At 50.7% G+C, this 8,546-nt stretch overlaps 1 pseudogene; it reads left to right on the forward strand.

The window, feature by feature from the left end:
• Nucleotides 1-476: 476 nt before the first annotated feature.
• LOC125552943 (cation/H(+) antiporter 19-like) lies at nucleotides 477-8,053 on the forward strand (annotated as a pseudogene).
• The last annotated feature ends 493 nt before the right edge of the window (nucleotides 8,054-8,546 follow it).

Here is an 8,546-nt window from a genome sequence, read left to right on the forward strand (position 1 = left end):
GAAGAATCGGCCTGATTCAGCGCATCAGACGGTAGGGGAGGCCACTGATCTAGGTTCCTGGCCGGTCGGCCGGTGCCTAGCTGCCCCTGAAACTTAACCTCCTAATCTGTTTTTTTTGTGCTTGCGAGAAAAAAATGGTCATATTACAGCCATTGGTATGGGCCGGCTATAAATAAGAAAGGACGAACCAGGTGAAGAGGCTTATCATAACTTCTCCCAACGATTAACTAACTCTCTTGTCTAATTATCTACAGAGTGTAGAACTCCGTCGATCACCTCACTGCCCACCGGCTATATTTGTCCAAGCTCAACTCCTGTGTATGTGTGTGAGAGAGACGGTTGAAGACTTGGTGACACAGCCACAGACATACTCGACACACGGGTGGTGTGAGGTTAACACTGGTTTCACTTCCCCCCGTCTCCACTTGTTCCTCCGAGGATCTTGGCCGAGCTCTCCTAGCTTATTGCCATGCATGCACTGGCGATCGACGATTGAACGCATGCCGTCCGGCCTCCAACCAGCCTGAGGCCACCACCGCTCTGGTGCATGCATGCATGTTCTCTCCGGTCAGACGCCAGCCACAGCCGCGCGTGGCGCCACCGTGAGTGCGTGACGAGATGAGGTTGCCGGGAATGGCGCCGGGCGGCCACGGCGGGGCAGACGATGACATGAAGTCCTACCGGCCGCTGAAGGCGACGTCGGAGGGGGTGTGGCAGGGCGACAACCCGTTGCGCTTCTCGCTGGCACTCCTCATCCTGCAGATCTGCCTCATCCTTGCGGTCACCCGCGGACTCGCCTTCGCCCTCCGCCCGCTCCGCCAGCCGTGCGTCATCACTGATATCATCGTAAGTTCATTCCTCATCGTCCCTTCACCGCCATTGAGTTATATGGTTCCGCGTGCTTATAATAAAATAATGTCACAATGTCACCTGGTCTATTTTGTTTTTGCATGATCTAATTAGTCCATGACCATTATAATTTGGTTAAGAAAAGCATTTTTTTAACAAAAAGCTTGATGTTAGATAGCTTGAATTAATGATCATTTGCAGCTCCATGGGAATTCGTCCATCAAATCTTGCTAGTCAGAGGGTCATTAGGTATACTAAAATTAGGTAATTAACGATCTTCTGAGTATCACTTTGAACAGTATTCGTTGCGAAGGAAAACTCTGCACAATTGTGTTCCTTTTTCCCTCTATTGCTAGTTTTTGTGCACAGGTGGAAATTCAGAAACAAACTTCACTTGTATGCTTTGCAAGTGTTAAAACAGAGTATGCCCATCTATCCGATCACTGTTAATTTCAAGTGTTAAAACAGAGTATGCCCATCTATCCGATCACTGTTAATTTCATTGTGGTACATTATACTATGAGTATGTTATTTCAGCGGCGATATGAGTTTGATTAAGCTGATCTTTTGGGGGGGGGGTATTCAAAGTGGTCAAGCTTTTTCTCAGAGGGAATATACCCGGGTTTATGGAAGAACTCCCCTTCCCATAATTAGACATCTTTTACTTTTTCCTTTGCCTAATTTTGGGATGCGAGTAATATGTACTACTCCTACCAGTAATTGAGTTTGGAGTAGTGCTTCACATACTCACATAATTAGTACTGTAAGTCTTAGCTAATGTTTTTTTCCCTTCAGGCCTCTTTTGGTTCATAGGATAGGATTATCGTAGGAATAGGAATCTTGTAGGAAATGAGATGACATGTATCTCAAATCCTATGAGTAGGAATAGGAAACAAGATGTCATTTGGTTGACACCAAAAGAATTTTTCCATTGAGTCTAGGCTCATTTTTATTTTCCTATGAAATGTGGAGGATAGGAACCAATCATATGTACGAATAGGAATCCATTCCTATGAAGCAAAGGGCTCTAAAGGAAAAAAATCCTATAAGAATCCTATCCTCTAGAATTCCTATGAAATTCCTACAAAGCAAAGGAGGCCTCAAAATGTGAAGGATTGATTCCTATCCTACATAGGAATAGGAAACCATTCCTACAAACCAAAGGGCTTCAAAGGAAATTTTCCTTTGCAAATCCTATCCTATAGAAATCCTATGAAATTTCTACAAACCAAAGGAGGCCTAAGTAGGGGAGCAAAATGTAATACCTAATTAAGAAGTAAAATTAGTTTTAAAATAAGGATTTTAAGAAATATGTGAGTAGAAGTTTATACGTTTAGGTACTTTCTAAATTTGAGAAAGAAATTTTAACCTATGAACGAAATATTTATTTATTTTGGTCCGACAACTATCCACTGAGATTTAATCCCAACCCGTGTCGAAATTTATAAAAATAAGGCAAATACAAAGTAAAAACTTATATTCATAGCAACAAAGAAAATGCATACTAGACCATTAGTATTCCTGAAATTTTTAACCCCATGTGCATTTCGGGGCGAAAAGCTCAGTCCCGCCTCCCCAACACTATTCAGTTATAGTAATATCCCTTTTCTCATCGAACTGTTTTTGGAAGGACAAATTCTTACCTTAAGTTTCCAAAAGCTCTGTTTTTAACGTAGATTGTTGGGTGAAGTGTATTCTTGAGAATTTAGCTTAAAATACGTGCATGTAATCTATATTGAAATATTTAAAACATTTATTTATAATAGTGAACATAGGGAGTATTTTTTATTATTCTCAAGATATGATGGTAGGAGCGAAAAGTAGTTTTAAGACTTTTGCTTGAAGTTAACTTAATTAGTGTTGTTTTCAAAAGAAACACGCCAAAGTTTGATTTTCAGAGGACACCACCGTCTAATTGCAGTGTGACCGGTGTGTTGGAGCATTTGTGCGTTGTAGTTCGAATGGTGTTGGTAATGTCCAAATTAATCAGGAATTAGTCCATGTCACCTATGGAATCAAAGTAGATTTTCATGCTCAAGCAATGTGAAATCAGTCAAAAATCACTTCATCAGAAATTTCTACATCATGATCATCTATCTCCGCTTATGACAGTGCTGACCTTGGGGTGCTGGAAGAACCGTTCACATGGGCGGAGATTGTTAGAGCCATCAAGAAAAGTCCGAACAATAGAAGCCCGGGACCTGATGGCTTCACAAATGAATTCTACAGCTGCTTCAAAGAGGTTTTGAAGGAGGATCTGATGCGCTTCTTTCAGGAATTTTATGAACTGGGCAGCAGCTTGCACGGCATCAATGTCGCAAACATTGTGCTTATACCCAAGAAAGACGCACCAACAGATATCAGAGACTTCCGCCCCATCTCCTTGGTACACAGCTTGCCCAAGCTGATAACCAAAGTGCTTGCCGCACGACTGCAACGCCTCATCCCAGCCATGATTCATCCGCTGCAGTCCGGTTTTTTACCTGCGATGCATTATCGAGAATTTTATATTAGCAGCTGAATTGGTACAACAAGCAGCCAAGAGAAAGAAGCCTATGATTGTTCTGAAACTAGATTTTCGGAAGGCTTTTGACAGTGTCAGCTGGGATGCCCTTTTCCAAATTTTTCAGGCAAGGGGTTTTGGAAGCCGTTGGAAAAACTGGATCTCTAACATCTTCAAGTCAAGCTCCTCTCAAGTCCTTCTTAATGGCCAGATTGGGGAGAAGATACAATCCAAATGTGGCCTCAGGCAAGGGGATGCACTGTCACCGTACCTTTTTATATTAATTGCTGATGTTCTACAAAGGTGTTGTGACAGAGAGCATCAAGCTGGTTTGCTCAAACATCCGCTTGGGGGGGAGGGACCTTTCCCTGTCCTACAGTACGCGGACGACACTCTCCTTTTGATACAAGGGGATCCACAGCAAGTTGGCATCATCAAGAGGGTCCTTGAATCTTTTTCAAGCTTCACTGGCCTATCAATTAATTTCCAGAAGATCTCCTTCGTCCCTATTTGCGTTGATCCGGCAGTTTGTCAACAGATTGCTCAAATTCTGCAGTGTCAACCATCTGCTTTCCCGTGCACCTATCTTGGGCTGCCCCTCTCAACGCACAAGATCACTCACGGGCTGCTAATGCCTGTTATTCACAAAGTGAACAAACGACTCTCAGGTTGGCTGGCCGCTTTCCTTTCTTGGGGAGGAAGGCTAACATTGATTAATGTTGTTCTGGCAGCGATCCCCAGCTACTTCATGGGCTGCTTCGTCTGGCCGAAGCAATCCTTACAGCAGCTAGAGCAGATTATGAGGGGTTTTCTGTGGCAAGGAAAGAACCACGCTCAAGGTGGGCAGTGCCTGGTGGCATGGGATTATGTTACCTTGCCGCAGCAGAATGGAGGTTTGGGCGTACGAGACCTTGATGCACATAACTTGGCAATGATAAGCAAGATCATGACAAGGATCCTACAACCCAGTGATGTGCCATGTTACCAATGGTTTGCATCAACATATTGTCATAAAGAGATACCATTTACGGTGCGCACTACGGACACTGCCATATGGCGCTGCATCAAATCTTCTATGCAGTTTGTCATACAGTCCACAAGGTGTGAACTTGGAGATGGCACCACTATATCATTCTGGTATGATCTTTGGATTGCGAGTGGCCGGCTATCCAACTCCTTTTCAACCCTTTTCACCTTTGCCCGATGCAAGTCTTGCACAGTTGCCTCGCAGTACGTCTCTGGACACTAGATGATACAGCTTCATCCCAATTTATCCTACACAGCGATGCGGGAGCTTGAGAGACTAACTCAGGTACTAAGTTGCAACCCACCAACAACTGCTAGAGCAGACGTCAGGAGACCAATAGCGTTTGACAGCAATATTTCTACGCCTTTTTTCTACAAGATGCTTACGTTCAGGGGCAGGGATTGCCCGCTGGCTCGTTATATTTGGGACCAAATCATACCCAAACGGCACCGCGTCTTTCTATGGCTGGCCCTCAAGGACAGGCACAACACCCGGAATAACATAATAAGGAAGCACTGGACGAGGCTAGTAACACATAACGGATGTGACCTATGCCCAGCAGCCGAGACTATGCATCATATTCTGCTTAGATGCAAACTTGCACAAACTGTTTGGGCAAAGGCCGGCCTTCTGGACTTGGCAGTTTCATGTGAGTCTATAACAGATTTCTTGGGCTCTGACATACCAAAGGGGGCAGGTGGCGCTCTCTGGAATGTTTTCTTTGCAGCTTCTGCTGTTGCGCTTTGGCATGCTCGGAACGAGCAAGTTTTCCACAACAAGTGTTGGACATCTGGAAGGGTCCTTTTTGAGGTGGCCGACCTGATCAAGGTATGGACTCTGCGAGCACCCACGGGAAATGTCAGGGAACGTTTATCTTCTTGGGCTGATGTAATGATGCCAGAATAGCTGCAAAGCTTTTTCTGTGCATCCTATTTTTTTTCTTCCCTTCCTTCCTACTTTCCCTTGTTCTTCTTCCCAGGCTTGGCGTTGGCCTGCTGCACGTTCTGTGCGGCGCTCATAACGCCTTCATGTAAAACGACTTTGGTCGCTCAGGCCACGGCCTGTTTTGAATGCATAAGGTAGAACATGCTCTACCTTTTCTTTCAAAAAAAAAAGCTCATGTTAATGTTACTGCTACTGGTGGCGAAATGCAGGGCGGCGTCCTCCTCGGGCCGTCGGCGCTCGGCCGGAGCAAGGTCTTCCTCCACAACGTCTTCCCCAGGGAGAGCCTCATGGTGCTGGACACGCTGGCAGCCATCGGCCTGCTCTTCTTCCTCTTCCTCGTCGGCCTGGAGCTGGACCCGGCGTCGCTCCGCCGCACCGGCCGCCGCGCCCTGGCCATCGCCGTGGCCGGCATGTCCGTCCCCTTCGCGCTCGGCGTCGGCTCCTCCCTCGTGCTCCGGGCCGCCATCGCGCCCGACGCCCCGCAAGTCCCGTTCATCGTCTTCATGGGCGTCGCGCTCTCCATCACGGCCTTCCCGGTCCTCGCCCGCATCCTCGCCGAGCTCAAGCTCCTCACCACCGAGATCGGCCGCATGGCCATGTCGGCGGCCGCCGTGAACGACATCACGGCGTGGATACTGCTCGCGCTCGCCATCGCGCTATCGGGCAACGGCTTGCCGTTCGTGTCCATCTACGTGCTCCTCTCCGGCGCCGCCTTCGTTGGCCTCGCCACCCTGCTCGTCAGGCCGCTGCTCCTGTACATGGCCCGCCGGTCCCCCGAAGGCGAGCCGGTCAAGGAGTCGTTCGTCTGCGGCGGAATGGCCATCGTCCTTGCCGCCGGATTCGCCACCGACACCATCGGTATCCACGCGCTGTTCGGCGCGTTCGTCATCGGCGTGCTGGTCCCCAAGGAAGGCGCCTTCGCCGGCGCGCTCACCGAGAAGATCGAGGACATCGTGTCGTCGCTGTTCCTGCCGCTCTACTTCGTCTCCAGCGGGCTCAAGACGAATGTGGCCACCATCTCCGGCGCCAAGTCGTGGGGGCTCCTCCTGCTCGTCATCATGACGGCGTGCGTCGGCAAGATCGGCGGCACAGTGCTCACGTCGCTGCTGATGCGGGTGCCGGTGCGCGAGGCGGTGGCGCTGGGGCTGATGATGAACACCAAGGGGCTCGTGGAGCTCATCGTGCTCAACATCGGCCGCGACCGCAAGGTCCTCAACGAAGAGGCATTCGCCATCCTCGTGCTCATGGCGCTCGTCACCACCTTCCTGACGACGCCGGCCGTCACCGCCGTGTACAAGCCGGCCCGGCGGCAGTCGTCGTACACGCACCGCACCATGGAGCGCGATGACGCCGATGCCGACAGCGAGCTGCGGGTGCTCGCGTGCTTCCACGCCAGCCGGGGCATCCCGACGCTGATCAACCTGGTGGAGGCGTCGCGTGGCACGCGGCGGAGCAAGCTCACCATGTACGCCATGCACCTGGTGGAGCTCTCGGAGCGGTCGTCGGCGATCACCATGGTGCAGCGCGCGCGCTGCAACGGCTTGCCGTTCTCGGGCCGGCTCGGGCGGAAGGTCGCGGGCGGGGAGGAGGTGCAGGTGGCGTTCGAGGCGTTCCAGAGGCTGAGCGCCGTGACGGTGAAGCCGATGACGGCCATCTCCGACCTGGCCACCATCCACGAGGACATCGTCAACTCGGCGGTGCAAAAACGCGCCGCCGTCATCGTGCTCCCGTTTCACAAGATACTCTGCCACGACGGGACGATGGAGGCGTGCGTGGACCGGGCGTACCACCACGCGAACGTGCGGGTGCTCCGGAAGGCGCCGTGCACGGTGGCGATCCTCGTGGACCGGGCGCTCGGCGGCATGGCGCAGGTGTCGGCGCCCGACGTCTCCTACACCGTGCTCCTCCTCTTCTTCGGCGGGCCCGACGACCGCGAGGCACTGGCCTACGCCGCCCGCATGGCCGAGCACCCCTGTATCGTTCTCACCGTGGTACGCTTCAGCGCGGCTGTGCGGCGGCGGCGGTCAACCCGCGCAGCGCCGCGGACGACGAGCTCGCCGACGTCGACGAGGTGGCCATACAGAAGCACGTCGTCCCCGGCGGGTCGGTGTGCTACGAGGAGGTGGTGGCGCGGGAGAGGCTGGAGGTGGCGGCGGCCATCAAGGCGTTTGGGAGGGGGAAGAATCTGGTGGTGACCGGGCGGTCGGCGCAAGCGATACCCCTGATGGAGAAGACCGACTGCCCGGAGCTTGGACCCGTGGGGAGTTACCTGGCGACAGCAGAGTTCTCGGCGACGGCGTCCGTGCTCGTGGTGCAGCGGTACGACCGGAGGAATGACCCGACCTCGGCGCCGGCGGACGCGGCGGAGGACGAGGAGGCAGAGGACACAGTGGTGCGCGCTCCGATGCCATCTCCGGCCTACACGCCCACCAGGACGTCGCCTGGTGAGCACAATAGGCCAGCCGGAGGGGGGCTCGGTACGTGACGGCCGGCGCGCATGCAGTCCGCGTAGCTAGCTAGGCTAGGCTCCCATTAGTTCTCTATAATTGTGGTTACTGACTTACTGTGCCTGTGGACGCGTCTCTGTACATGTAGAAACCCAAACAAATAACAACGGCATGAGCAGCTTGTAGTACCTCAACACAATTGTTACTTATTGCTAACAAAGTACAACCTCACCGGACCAACCTATGATTGGATACTTAGAGGATAACACTGTATCCTCAGTCCACCAGGGATCAAGTTCTAGACTTAGACATTAGTGTTTATATTTTTCTGAATTTATTCAGGCCTTTTAACAATGTATGTGCAATGGGAGGAGATGTTTTTGTCGACTACGAAGGCGTCTATGGTGAGTTTGTCAATCTTGAAAAGATGTGCCGACTCAGTCTCTCAAAGATGCTCGCAGGGATAGGTGGTGCGTCCATAAAAATGGGTGTATGTGCATATGTATGGGCGCCTGCATCTGTACCGTGTTAAAAGAAACAAGTACAACCTCTACTCCTAAATGTAAGACGTTTTTATAGTTCAAATTTAAACTATAGCAATGTCTTATATTTACAAAGTACTCCCTCCGTCCGAAAATATTTGTCCAGGAAATGGATAAATTTGATGCATCTAGAACTAAAATGCGTCTAGATACATTCATTCCTTCGACAAGTATTTTCGGACGGAGGGAGTACTATAGAGGAGAGATATTTCAAGTTGCCAACCAACAATAGT

Source organism: Triticum urartu, chromosome 4A (genome assembly GCF_056163025.1).
Source record: "Triticum urartu cultivar PI428250 chromosome 4A, HENAU_Tu73, whole genome shotgun sequence".
NCBI lineage: Eukaryota > Viridiplantae > Streptophyta > Magnoliopsida > Poales > Poaceae > Triticum > Triticum urartu.